Consider the following 13,882-nt stretch of genomic DNA (forward strand, 5'->3'; position numbering starts at 1 on the left):
CGTGTAGGTTGCAAGGTTGTTAAACTTGCGAGTCTACGTAGACTCGTGGGAGCTCCGTAGACTCGTAAGAGTTTACTTTCATATTAAAAATAAATTAATAGTAAATAACTACATTTAGTCCTGAATGAAAATACATACATCATTTTGCTGCTTAATTAAATAAAATAAAAATCAAATTTAGAACCTATCTTCTATTCTGCAGCCCAATAAAAAAAACATAACCCTAATCCCCTAAATCACACTACATAAAAATGCAACCCTAATTTCACACCACCATCTCTAACCTTATACAAAGAAACGTCACTAACCGCATGAACCACCTACAACCAGCTAACTCAGACCAGACTCGCGATTTTACTCTGATTTTACCAATTCACTCCGAGTCTTCCGAGTTTACTCAAGATTCGAGTATACAACTGAGTTAACTCGCTAAGAGCATGTGGACATGTAAACTCAGACGAGTCTACGAGTTGACTTGCGAGTTTAACAACCTTGGTAGGTTGAAGAAAGTATTACATGGTGTTATTGATGAATATCAATTTGCTTTCTTGAAAAAAAGAGGGATGTTGGACAGGGTAATTACAGCTAATGTGGTTGTAGAATATCTCAGGAGGCTTGGTAAAAGTGGGTTGTGTATCAAAATGAACTATGAAAAGACATATGACTTAGTTAAGTGAGTTTTTTTTCAATATGATACAATGTTTAGGCTTGGTTTCAATGACAAATGAGTCACTAGGATCAAAGGATGCTTGTAATCAGTATCAATGTCAGTTCTGGTTAATGGTAGTTGACGCTAGAATTTAAACCAACTAGGAATTTGAGACGGGATAACCCTTTAACTCCTCTTTTTGTTCATAATGTGATTAAGAAATTAGCTGGATTTGTAAGAGAAACTATTAAGGCTAATCTACTTAAAGAGATGAAATTAAAAAGGATAAAATTAAGCAATCCTAACACGACAAGAAATAATATCAATAACTTTAAAAAAAAAAAAAAAATGACACTAAATAGTTAAAAACGTTAACCCAGTCTCCCCACACTAACTCAATGGACATTATTGTATTAGAGTCTCTTTAATAAACAACACAACTAACGTCACACAAGTCTTACCTAAAATAAAAAAAGATAGTGTCAATTAAACGACAAAAAAAAAATTAAACCGAATTTAAATAAACAATAAAAAAAAATGCTAACGTCCTTGCTGTTGGGACACTATTATTTATATGAAAATAAATTAATTAATTAAGGGTGGCTGGTGTGAGAAACTACGTACACTTGGAGGCAAAAATAAAATGTGGGTTTCTGTACCTTTTTTACTTTTGATTTTGAATAAATGAAAAATAAAGTGTGGGTTTCTGTATCTTTTCTACTTTTACTTGAATAAATGATGAAATTATATTCTTTTACTTATTATATGCTACTTTTTACCTTTACAATTATGCTACTTTACAGCCCAAAAAATTAAATAAAATAAGATTATTTTTGAGTCTTCTCTCTCTATTTCTCTTCCTAATTTCCATCCCTATATTGAATAACCAATATATATTTTTAATAAATAATATACTTAATAATTGATTAAAATAAATAAATCTATAAAATCACTAGGACTTATACGAAAACAAAAGCTGTCATCACCAATACCCAATTACCAATAATTATTTATATACATTATTTCCAAATTATTCAAATTTAATTTTAATAAATAGTACACTTAATAATTAATTAAAATAGATAAATAAATCTATGAAACCACCAAATAAAACTTATATCACCTGTAAATTGTTGTGAATTTACTTTTCAATATGAAATTAATATCGAATTTCAGTTATAAATTATAACTGCAATTTTTCTGAATAATCCAAATATAAATTATGTAAATTCTATTATAAAAAATTATTTATTTACATACTAATATTTTATATACAGATCATTATATATGAATTTGAATTTATATCTAAAATATAAAATATATGTAAAATGAACTTTATATATAAATATTTACTTAAAGAGTATGTATACAGATTTTTTTAATACGAATTTAAACGGTATATAATTTTGGTGTTATAAAACGTAAATAATTACATTTAGATTATATCCTTATATTAAATACTAAATACAGAATTAAAAAAATAAAATGTTCAGAGCAAATCGAAACCCACTACCCAAATTTTCCCTATCTTTCCAAAATTGAAACTCATTGCCCAAATGAAATCCCTAATATTCAAAGATGAAAACCCAAAATCCCACAAGGAACCCTCACAACCCTTACAAAGATCGCTCACTCTCGTCAACCCTTCTCATTATTTCTCTTTCGAAACCCTCACACAGACTCCTTACTCTGTCGAGGGCCTCGCCGTGAAGAGGGGGAGAATAAGTCTCAGTGACGAAGCTTGGACGTTCGGTGAAAGAGGTCAGAATCCGAAGCTTGGAACACATCTACCTCCACTCCCTTCCTCGAACCCGGTTCAAGGCCTTCATTGTGGTTGGTGACTATAACGGTACATGGGTCTCGGTGTCAAGTGTAGCAAGGAGGTGGGCACCTCTATTCGTGGAGCCATCACTCTAGCGAAACTTTTTGTTATCCCCATTAGCAGAGTGTACTAGGGAACAAGATCGAAAAACCCCACACCATTCCGTGCAAGGTTACGGGTAAATGCGGGTCTGTTACTATGAGGATGGTTCCCGTGCCTCAGGGTTTGGGAATCGTGGCGACTATGGTTCTTAAGAAGTTGTTGTAGTTCACGACCATCTTTTCACATCCTCTAGAGGATCCACCAAGAGTTTGTGTTATTTTTGTTAGAATGCGTGGCAAAAACAAGAGTGGATAAATTGTTTTCACAATATTTTCTCAAAGATTGAAAATAGAATGAAAAGTTTTGAAAAATCAACCAAATTTTGTTCAACAGGATAAAATCAACTAGTTGTTGAAACAACAGATAGTTTATACCAGCAAATAATGAACATATTGTAAAATAGTGTATAAGAGAAGGGATAAATAGATTCATACAAAGAGGTTTATACTAGTTCATTCTTAACCAAGAGCTACATCCAATCTTCAACTAACCACTAAGAATTCACTATGTAATCAAACTAGATTACAAAACACACACTAAAAGTGATGATCTTGAACCCTTCAAGAACATACATCACTCCTTGAGAACACCACAGTTTTCAAAAACCCTTTATGAAACTTTCTTACACAAATTACACAAATTAGAGTATTCAAAATGAAGGAAATAGAGTACATTTGGGTTTTACAAAGCAGTAGTACATAAGTATAGAAAACCTAGTCCTATTCCACACCCGAGTGATGATCTAAAGCTTTTGATCTCTTGAAAACGTTTTTAATAATTTCTCTTTCTTAGGTTCTTGAAAAGATCATAAAATAGTCTTTATATAGACTTAAGGAAGTGATAAATCAAAATAAGTTAGAATCATTTAAAAACAGTTTAGAAATATTAACAAAATTTCGTTATAAAAACAACAAATTGTTTTTCAAAACAACAAATTGTTTTTCAAAACAACAAATTGAAATAGGTTTCTGTTAAGGATTTCAAATAAAAGAGTCAGTTGTTTTATCGAAATCGAAATAACGATATAACAAAGACAAAAATAAAGCAAAGTTTTTCCAAAACATTTTGAAAATCACTAAGTGTCAAACAACCAGTTGTTTCGACAATTCAATAGGGTGAAAAACTTGCTTTAGCCTCAATACCTTTGAGTAAAAGCTTTTTCAACTGGTTGATTTGAAGAACAACTTACTAAAATTTCTCAACTTTTAAGAAAATAGTTCCTTTAAAATAGATAAAGAGTCAAGTGAGTTAGGATGAATACAAGGTGTGAATTAACAAGTCAAAAACTATTAAACCACACACAAACACAACTACAGGTTCTTCAAGTATTCTAAATAAATTTAGAGGCATCAAAACATCTTGTTCAACACTTTTCTGTTGCAAATGTCTCTTTTAGAATTATGAATTTGAAAAATTTACTTACTAATGACTGTTTTGAATGTGACGAATATTAAATACTTCTTGAGTGATGCTTTATGATGCGATTGTGGAAATTGAAAAAATTGTGATTTGTTTTGTCCAAGTTCTTCTTAAGGAAGTGTTGATGATGGACTTGTTTTGAAGGGTTTTCTGAATTAACTGTTTTTAGGAACAATGATTATTTTGGTTTTTGTTAGATGTTTGTTATCTATGAATGATTTTTTTATAAGAATGTTTTAAAATCAATGTCCCATGTTCATGTGCTTTCGGATAGTGTTTTTTAAAGTCTTGAATAAGGCGAAAACACTTATTTGTTTAAGATTGCTAATGTTTATGATAAGCTGGCACCTACCATGTTTGCTTGAAATTATTTATTTATTGTGTATAGTTTTTCTTTCTCTAGGTATATATGGTCCTTGGTGAGGAGGTTTGATCATAGACTTAGGGTATGAATACATCCTTACAACGTAGCTGGATTTATGTATTTATTTTGAATTTACTTTGCCTAAAATCTTATGCTGGTGTGAAGTCTTTGTTAGATGATTTGATGTATACATTGCGTTTCAGTCTAGTAATTGACTCAATGATTTGGTCTATACTTACATTCTTCCAATAACAATAAATATGTCAGACACTTTTAGCTGTAACCAACATTGCAAATGCTGGCCTTTATTTGGGGACTCGGGAATCACTTGTTTTTTTCCTATCAAAGTCGATAGTGGCCACACGTGGAAAATTTTAATCTTTTTCCACTGAAACATATTTTATTGTATGTTTATTTGCATTTGAAGTCGTGAATCAACTTGTTATCAAATGGCCTTAAATAACTTATCTTGTGGCTTAAAAATTTATTAAAAACCTGATATAATATTTTTTTTTCTGACTGCAGGCACAAGTAGATTAGCTAAAGAGGACAGAATGAATTTGGTTAGATATGCCCAGTGTTATCATGTGAATTCTTAAAAGATAATAATTTATTGTTATATTATTTTAATCTTTAAATTTAATACTTATTATCACTTCGATTTTTAAAAATTTGTTTTGATATTTTGCATGTTTATTGTTCGATGTACATACATTTAAGTTAAATTATTTTCCTTTAAGTTTTAAATATTAAAGTAATATATACATATATATATATATATAATTAATGATAATTTGATAAACGAACAAGTCTTTAATGTAGAAAGTATTACTACATAATACCGATGGTTCTATATATTATCCTGTGATGGATTAATTATAGTTTTTCATATAAAATTGCTTTTGATTTTCTTGTTGCTTCTTTGCTTGAGATTTATGCAAGACCCTTGGTATGTTTGAGTGGATAGCAAATGAGGAGAGAGACATTTTCAACTTTTGTTTCTAAAAGCAAACTTTCTTCATCCAAAGAAAAGAAAATATATTGTTATATTGAAACTCAACTGGTTCTAGGATTCTCCAAGTTATTATTGTTGTTTTTATATGCTCATTTGTATAACCTTTGCTAGTGTAGTTAAGTTGTTGCTTTTTACATTGTTATGTAAACCTGGTTGTTGTGTCCATTTCTTTTTTAAATTAATTATAACAACTTTTTTGTTTTATAATTTGTGGAATTTCTCAGTGCAGCTGATGTGAAAGATTGAAAGCAAAACAATGAAAAACATGCATTTCTTAGTGGCAGCTCCATTGACGACTTCTTCGAACTCCATTTAGGATTTATTAAAATGAAAATATAGAAAAAGGTTATAGAGAATAATACCAATACTACTAACGAACCATATCTGGTTATAGTTCAATATTTATCCCAATTAGTCAATATAATTTCTTAAGCTTTTTTTGCATTAATTATAATCCTTAATTTTATTCAAACAAATTTTTTATTACTTTTGTATCTTTAAGTAACAATAGGATGAGATGTGTTAATTTTAAGATTAGATGAATATTGTTTTCTAAAGACATCTATCAAAGGAGAAAATAGATTATTTTGTGAAGTATTTGCAGAAAATTGGAGACAAAAAAAAATTTGTAGTGTATTATGGTGTGTCAGTGGTCATTAGGCTTGTGGTTTTCATGCGAATTTGTACAAGTCTAGGTCTATTCACTTCTTAAACATTACCATGTACATTCCTCCACCCTTCTTCCAATATGTTGTATGGAATGATTTATGATTCCCAAAAGTCATTGTTACATACAGATTTTGAACCCATATGTAACAATTATTTATAACAGTTTTACATACGGATTTTGTCTCTTATATACGGATTGGTGTTGTATGTAATACAAAATTTTCTTGTAGTGTCCAAATTTCAATTTGCAATCAAATCAAATTAGTAGTTCATTAAAACACGGTTTCTTTTTATCAGCAAAAAACAATATATACATAAGAATCACTTCATGGTTGATCCGACTCATACAAAAAATCTGAGACGATTATACAACACAACACCTTCCAACACAACACTTGTAGTTTTTTCCAACAATCAATCCAAATATCAACTTGGAATCAAAATGAAATTTCAAGAACAAACAATTTTTTTAAACAACCAATATAAATATCAATTTGCAATGAAAATGGAATTTCAAGTATAGTAGCTGAAAAAAATTTTAACAGCCAATCCAAATTTGAATTTGCAATAATATTGAAGTTCAATTATAACACCTCTAATTGGTTTCAATGTGAATGCAATATTTAATGAAAAGTTAATATCAGTTATACCAATTGTAAAGGAAAATGTCATTTGAAACTGAAATAAAACTTGCTCTTTATGGTTTTAATTGACTAAAAGTAGTAAAGAATGTCATAAGCATAAGATGAACTAAGAACAAAAAATTAAAATTTTGGTACATATATGATTGTTGCAAAGAGCATATTGGTTGATTGTTGCAAAGAGCATATTGGAATGTGTACCGGAAAAACCGGTATAAATAATGAGAATAAATAAAATAAATTGAGTATTAGTATGAGATTAATGAATGGAGTAATACCAACACAAAAACATATTGAACCTGAAACATAAAATTTTGAATTTATTAACATATTGAACCTGAAACATAAAATTTTGAAATTAGTCAAATAAATTGAAGACATGCATATTAGTTAATTTTACTTACAAAATTATGCAACTCTTTGATGAAGTGCTATAACATTGACCTTTACTCTTTGATGAAAACTTTTGCATTATCTACAAAGGTTATGTCTGATGGAAGAGATTAGGTTTACTACATCATACATTAAACTAAAATTTAAATTTTTATATAAAATATTACGTGTACATGTTTCAATATTTCTCTATTTGTTTACATAATTGATTTTTATTATTGAAACGCATAAAAAACGTTTTTTTATGGTTTTTTCAATGCTTTTTTGCATGATTTTCAATAAACCTTTTTTTAACCGGTACTTCTAGAATCTTGGTTAGAAAATCCCATTTTAAAAATACTTGCGACAAATCCAAAGATGAAAGTGTTGCATTTAAATTAGAAAATTAAAAAGCAAAACAAAATTCCTTTTACTAAAAGGGCAAACTAATAATTTCCTTAAGACAAAAAACAGTTTAAGTTCCAGACAATATTTTATTATTCAACAACAAAAAATACAATATTTTATTACACATGTAGTGACTCATCCTTCTGATCAAAAACCCATATTCTTGTATCACTTTGAATTCAGGCATCAAACAATTACAACAAAAATGTAACATGCCCCATTGATATCACTAATTTCTAACTATGACATACATACCAACCACAAGAATAGGGTATTAGAGTGGAAGGTTTTTTTATTAAATCAAAAGCAGCCATTTAGACAAGGCAACTGAATAGTGTTAGAGAATAAATAAAGGGCATAGAAGCAGAGAAGCATAGACAAAGTGTAAACTTGAGAATGAAAATGTATTCGTGAAGGTTTTGAGGAATACTGGATAGAGCTTTAAAGGACAGTTCAAGCTGGCAGATTGCAAATAATTGCTTTATATTTTATCTTATTTTTTACAATCTAAATACATAAGATGATGTTGGGGTTCTAATCAATCATTAGATAATTCCTATTTCTTAAACAACATAAGGCATATGATCATACTCCAAGTCACTTGGGCTGCCTTGCCTACACACATAATTAATATATATATATATATATATATATATATAGACCTGACATATTCAGCTCAAAATTCAGGAAGTAGCGAAACAAAATTAAAATTTAGCTTCAAAGAAGATATTGTCTTGATCGATTCATGCAATTCATGAATAGAAATACAGTTATTTGATAAGCATATAAGTAAATTCAATACAAACAAGCATTGGTGTGGCTTACTTGATGATGATTTGTGTATCTAAACTTCCACTGGACTGTGATGCGTAAGATAAAAATCCTCCTTGCTTTGCATCTACATCTTTAAAAAATAATTATTAGATTATTTTTCATCAAAAACACTATGGTTGTTTCCTATGGCTGTTTCAGTTGAGGAATTTGGTCACGAGAGTTATCTTTATGAAAATTTGAACAACCAGTTTTTTAATGCCAATGTTTCCTATAACTTGAGTTCAGTATTGATTCTATGTTAATACAAATTTATTTTAATCATGTAGAAGTTGCTATTATCAGTGATAGCATCACTTTACATAGTAATGTTAGCAATGGAGATGCTAGTACTAGAATTATGAAAATGATGGGCTTGAAGAAATCAACCAAACCCTGCCCTCTAGCTTCTACAGAATGCATTGCTGTAAAGTTCAAGAAGGTCAAGAAGAGGATTTGTGTAGATGCCTAAAAATTTCAATTCTCTCTGTCCTACTTGAAACAATTTCTATAGCCACAAATTACAAAATGATGCCCTTACTACTAATTGTGTCTTTATCGTATATATTGTTTTTTTTGCAGTTGGCTAGAGGAATAATTGTCCATTTTGAAAAGGGAGGAAAAACAATGTAAGTAATGTTTAATAAGTTCTACTCTACATGATGCTGCTAAGAATTTTCCTTTCCAGTCGTAAGAGAATTTTTCACTTCATCAAAGTTGGGTCTAGACAATATTATGCTGCCAATAAGAGATTCAGCAGCACCACTTAAACTTTTCCTCCCAACTAAAGATTGCCAGAGTCCTCCAATACAGAGCCTCCAATTTTAACCCTCAGTAATGAACTGGAATTAAGATAATTCAGTTTTGGATCATACAAAGCAGAGAAGTTACCAAATGTCATATCAGGTTTCAAAAATAGTTTGTGCAAATCATCCTCCTTCTGGGAGTTACTTTTCGATGTGTCAAAAGCAGGCATGGAAGACCTTCTCTTTGCCACTCTCAAAATGTTTGCAGCCTCTCAACACACTAAGAAACGCTCCATGCATAGTCGCATGATACTGCTTGTTGGTTGCCTCTCCAGCAAAGAACACTCTTTCATTCCAAACACTCTCTGCAAGAATGTCATAATCATCTCCTGAAAACCCAACAGCAACATAAGAGTAAGATCCATATGCAAAGTGATCCTTCCCCCACCAAATACACACCGCCTGAACAGGATCCGGAACAACAATCCCCTTTGGATTGAAAATATCCTTACTCTTCAATGGTCTGCGACGCCTCTGGCCTTATCCCAATCTGTGCTCATATTAAAAAAAAAAAAACAGAACTCTTATTATACTAAAAAAACAGGGTTTCAACAGACAATACAAGAAAGTGTTCATCAATCGAAAAAGACTGTGAAAACGAACCAATCAAATGCTGCACTTAATTATAAATTTCAACCATAAAAAAATAAATTTCAACCGTAAAAAAAATAAATTTCAACCACAAAACAAATGTACTGTAAACCGCGAACCCCAAAATCTAAAATATAAACCCTAAAGCAAAAGGCGAACCCCTCTCTACCTCCTCACTGTGAAGACCTTCATCTACCTCTTCATCGGCGGTCACCGAATTCACCTTCAACCTCGCACCAGATTGCAACACTCATACATGAAGATTATGGGATACTTACAAGATACGATTTCCAATTCACAAACACCCAAGTTACGATTAGGGCTTTTGGGGGAAGAACGCGTGACAAACTTTGGGATTCTGTGTTAGAAAACTTAATTTTTTTTTTCATTAAATACAATAGTTACCCAACTTATGTTTTCATTATAGGCTAATCTATTGTTATTTTTCTTAATAATTATTAGTGTTGATTAAATATCTCCATGGCCGACAAATATTTAATATTATTTTTTGTCTAACTTATACCGTTTTCATCGACACTAGTAACATTCTTTTATAGCTTACACTCTTTATGGTAACTAAATTATTATTTTTTTTTTATAGTGTGAGGTTTATATGTTAGAATGTAATATATTTTATTATGTGTCAAGCTAATTATCAAAGTGTTTTTATGATAAAATCTATTCTAAGGTGCTATAAACTAATTTCGGAGTTGAAAAATAATTTTTATAAATCTAAGATTACGGTTTCTCGGTCACATATAGAAACGTGTCGGATCTTTTGTTCAATTGAAAGGAAACCTGGGAGTCTCACCATCAAAGAAATATGGTCGACCTTCCTCTTCAATCACTACTTTGAAAAAACCTTCTTTAAATCTCTTATAGGAAGTGGTAAAAGGATGAAGGAAGTCATTCTTTGACTGGCCGACTAGAGATACCCAACCTATCCGGTCTCCCGGCCTTGTACCAAAAAAATGTAAAAAAGACCTAGGAGTGGACTTAAGACTAAGCACCTCACAGAGCAACCGAAAAGCCTAGAGCGCAACCCAACTATTCGGATGCAACTGCGTGGGAGCTACGTTTAAGACACGCAATACCTCTATGGTAAACTCATCGAAAGGAAAGAAGACATGAATGTCTGAAATCAAACACGAATAAAAGTAGAAAAAATCCTTGCATTCCCTCCCTCTACCCAGACAAACGGTTTCGAGTTCTCGACATCTACATAATGCGAACGCACCATTCGGCACACCCTTTAAAACAATATCAAAATTCTCTACAAAATCATGAAGCATTGACACCTTAATATACTTAAAAAAAATCTCACGAACCTTGTTGTGCACCCATACATACTCTACCTCTCGAGTTTCCTCTCCATGATATGCACTCAAAGATGATGACATAGCAGGTTCAGGATTATCTTTACTCAAAGGACCGACAGATCGAGAAGAATCCTTTGTACTCTCGGCATCACTGGGCACAACATCTATAGCTAGTGGACTTTTCCTACTTGAACTCCCAGAATCGAAAGAAAATAAAGTGGTTACAGAAGGAGAAGACATGGTTACCTCACAGAAACTCTTCAAATGAGTATACACAATCAATAAAAGAAGTATTCAATTCTCGGATTCTCAAAGCTAATTCACGGTTAACACATGAGAAATGGAACCCACTACCACCACTATTTATAGGTGAAGGAAAGGGCAAATATGAACCGTCACACACAATTTTCACTATTGGATCAACTCAATATCAACGACCCAGATCACGTGAACTCACGCTATCTGACGTCACGCCACGTCCATATGCCTCGAGTAACCAAAATTTTCCACTCAGCCTCCAAGACATAAATAGATTACACACGTAATGGATTACGTGCACATTCGTATTTATCTCACGACCTCTCAGCTTCTCGGCTTCTCAGCTATCCCAATTCTCTTAGACTCTACGTTACATTTCCATAAATTCACTTGAGTCTTGGGAGCATATGACTTAGGAAAGACGTACACCTAAAGACAAAACAATTTTTCTTTCTTAAAGACTCTACGTTACATTTCCATAAATGTACGCAAGCCTGGGGGGCAAATGTAATATCGGGATGCCGAGAGGTCGAATAGTCGACAAGATTGAACGAACTTGGAAGCAGATGATTGTTGGGTATGAAGTCAAGACCAATTGGGTTGGGTTGACAAGACACCATGTACACAGTTGAAGCGCAGGTGAACATTGTTCCGTGACTTCAAGTGGGAGATTGTTGGATATGAAGCCATGACCAATTGGGTTGGGCTGAGTAGACACCATGTTTTAGTGAGTGGACTTAATTATTGGGTCCCTTTATTATATCTATTTATCTCTATTTAAAGAGATAATTGTACTTGTAATTGACGTGCAACAGGATAGAATGAAAACCTAATAGTTGCCCCTGTGGATGTAGGTTGTAGTTGGCGACCGAACCACGTTAAATCATGTGTTCTTTATTTTCTGCAGTTGATTTGTGATTTTGTGTGTTGCTTCCGCGTGCGTTTTTCCCATCAAGTGGTATCAAGAGCCTTGGTTCGTTTACACACCAGAGATCCGATCAGCAAAAATTAATCAACGAGACGTGAAAATTGCGGTTGCAGTAGCATCCCAAAACTAGGGTTTCACAGTGGCTGCAGTAGCATCCCAAAGTTAGGGTTTCGTAGGGCCTGCAGTAGCATCCCAAAGTTAGGGTTTCACAGAGGCGGCAACAACATCCCAAAGCTAGGGTTTCGCAGGGGTGACAACGACATCCCAAAGTTAGGGTTGCATGTGCGTTCTGCAGGTGTGCTGGTCTGAGACGACACGGAGTGCAATGCGACAGTGGTGGTGCGGAGCGCGAACAGCGGCGGTGCGCGTCCTGGTAGTTACGGTCCAGTGCGGCGGAGCGCCAGTGCATTGGGGACTGCGATTGGTGACTGATTTTGGGTGGTGCAATTTTTGTGGTCTTTATTTAAAAAAAAAAGGATTGCCAAGATCTGAAATTAGTTGTACCGAGTATCTCGACTAGTCGTTTGACATGGCAGAAAACGGGAAGTTCCGAATTGAAAATTCGATGGTACAAAATTCAGTTGGTGGAAAATGCAAATTGAGGATTGGCGAGTTCAGTTACTGAGCACATCAATATAATCTTAGCCAGACTTACGTCAGTGGGCATTAAGTTCGATGATGAAGTTCAAGCTTTACTATTGCTATTGTTTTTGCCTGACAGTTGGTCCAGAATAGTTACAACAGTTATCAGTTCAGCGGGATCCGATGGATTCACTTTTGAGAAGATTCATGATCTCATTCTTGGCGAGGATGTCTGAAGAAAGAGTTTTGGGAAATTATGTAGTGAATCGCTATATGTCAACAGAGGTAAGAGAAATATCAGAGATAGTGGGAGCAAGAACAAAAGAAGGAGTCAGTCAAAGACTTGGGATTGCTCAAGTGTAACATGTTGGAACTGCAAGAAGGTGGGGCATTTCAGGATTACAGAAGTACATGTACACAGTTGAAGTGCAGGTGAACATTGTTCCGTGACTTCAAGTGGGAGATGTTGGGTATGAAGTCAAGACCAATTGGGTTGGGCTAACAAGACACCATGTACACAGTTGAAGCGCAGGTGAACATTGTTCTATGACTTCAAGTGGGAGATTGTTGGGTATGAAGCCATGACCAATTGGGTTGGGCTAACAAGACACCATGTACACAGTTGAAGCGCAGGTGAACATTGTTCTATGACTTCAAGTGGGAGATTGTTGGGTATGAAGCCATGACCAATTGGGTTGGGCTGAGTAGACACCATGTTTTAATGAGTGGGCTTAATTATTCGGTTCCTTTATTATATCTATTTATCTCTATTTAAAGAAATCATTGTACTTGTAATTGACGTGCAACATGATAGAATGAAAACCTAATGGTTGCCCGTGTGGATGTAGGTTGCAGTTGGCGACCGAACCACGTTAAATCATGTGTTCTTTATTTTCTGCAGTTGATTTGTGATTATGTGTGTTGCTTCCGCATGCGTTTTTCCCATCAATGATAAACCATAATTAAGCATAATTAAGCCAGTTTAGTCATAGATCATGATTAAGGCACAAATGGACCTTCGTCTGAGCCCAAAAAAAGGCCCATGACAGTTGAAGTCCAACAGAAAGCTATAAATATCAAAAGGGACCCAATGTTAGGGGTAATTTTCTGATCCCTAAATCACTTAT

General features: G+C 33.2%; 1 pseudogene; it reads right to left on the reverse strand.

Moving 5' to 3' along the window:
* Positions 1-8,522: 8,522 nt before the first annotated feature.
* LOC137823651 (lysine-specific histone demethylase 1 homolog 1-like) lies at positions 8,523-11,227 on the reverse strand (annotated as a pseudogene).
* Positions 11,228-13,882: the final 2,655 nt, after the last annotated feature.

Source organism: Phaseolus vulgaris, chromosome 8, assembly GCF_000499845.2.
Source record: "Phaseolus vulgaris cultivar G19833 chromosome 8, P. vulgaris v2.0, whole genome shotgun sequence".
Taxonomy (NCBI): domain Eukaryota; kingdom Viridiplantae; phylum Streptophyta; class Magnoliopsida; order Fabales; family Fabaceae; genus Phaseolus; species Phaseolus vulgaris.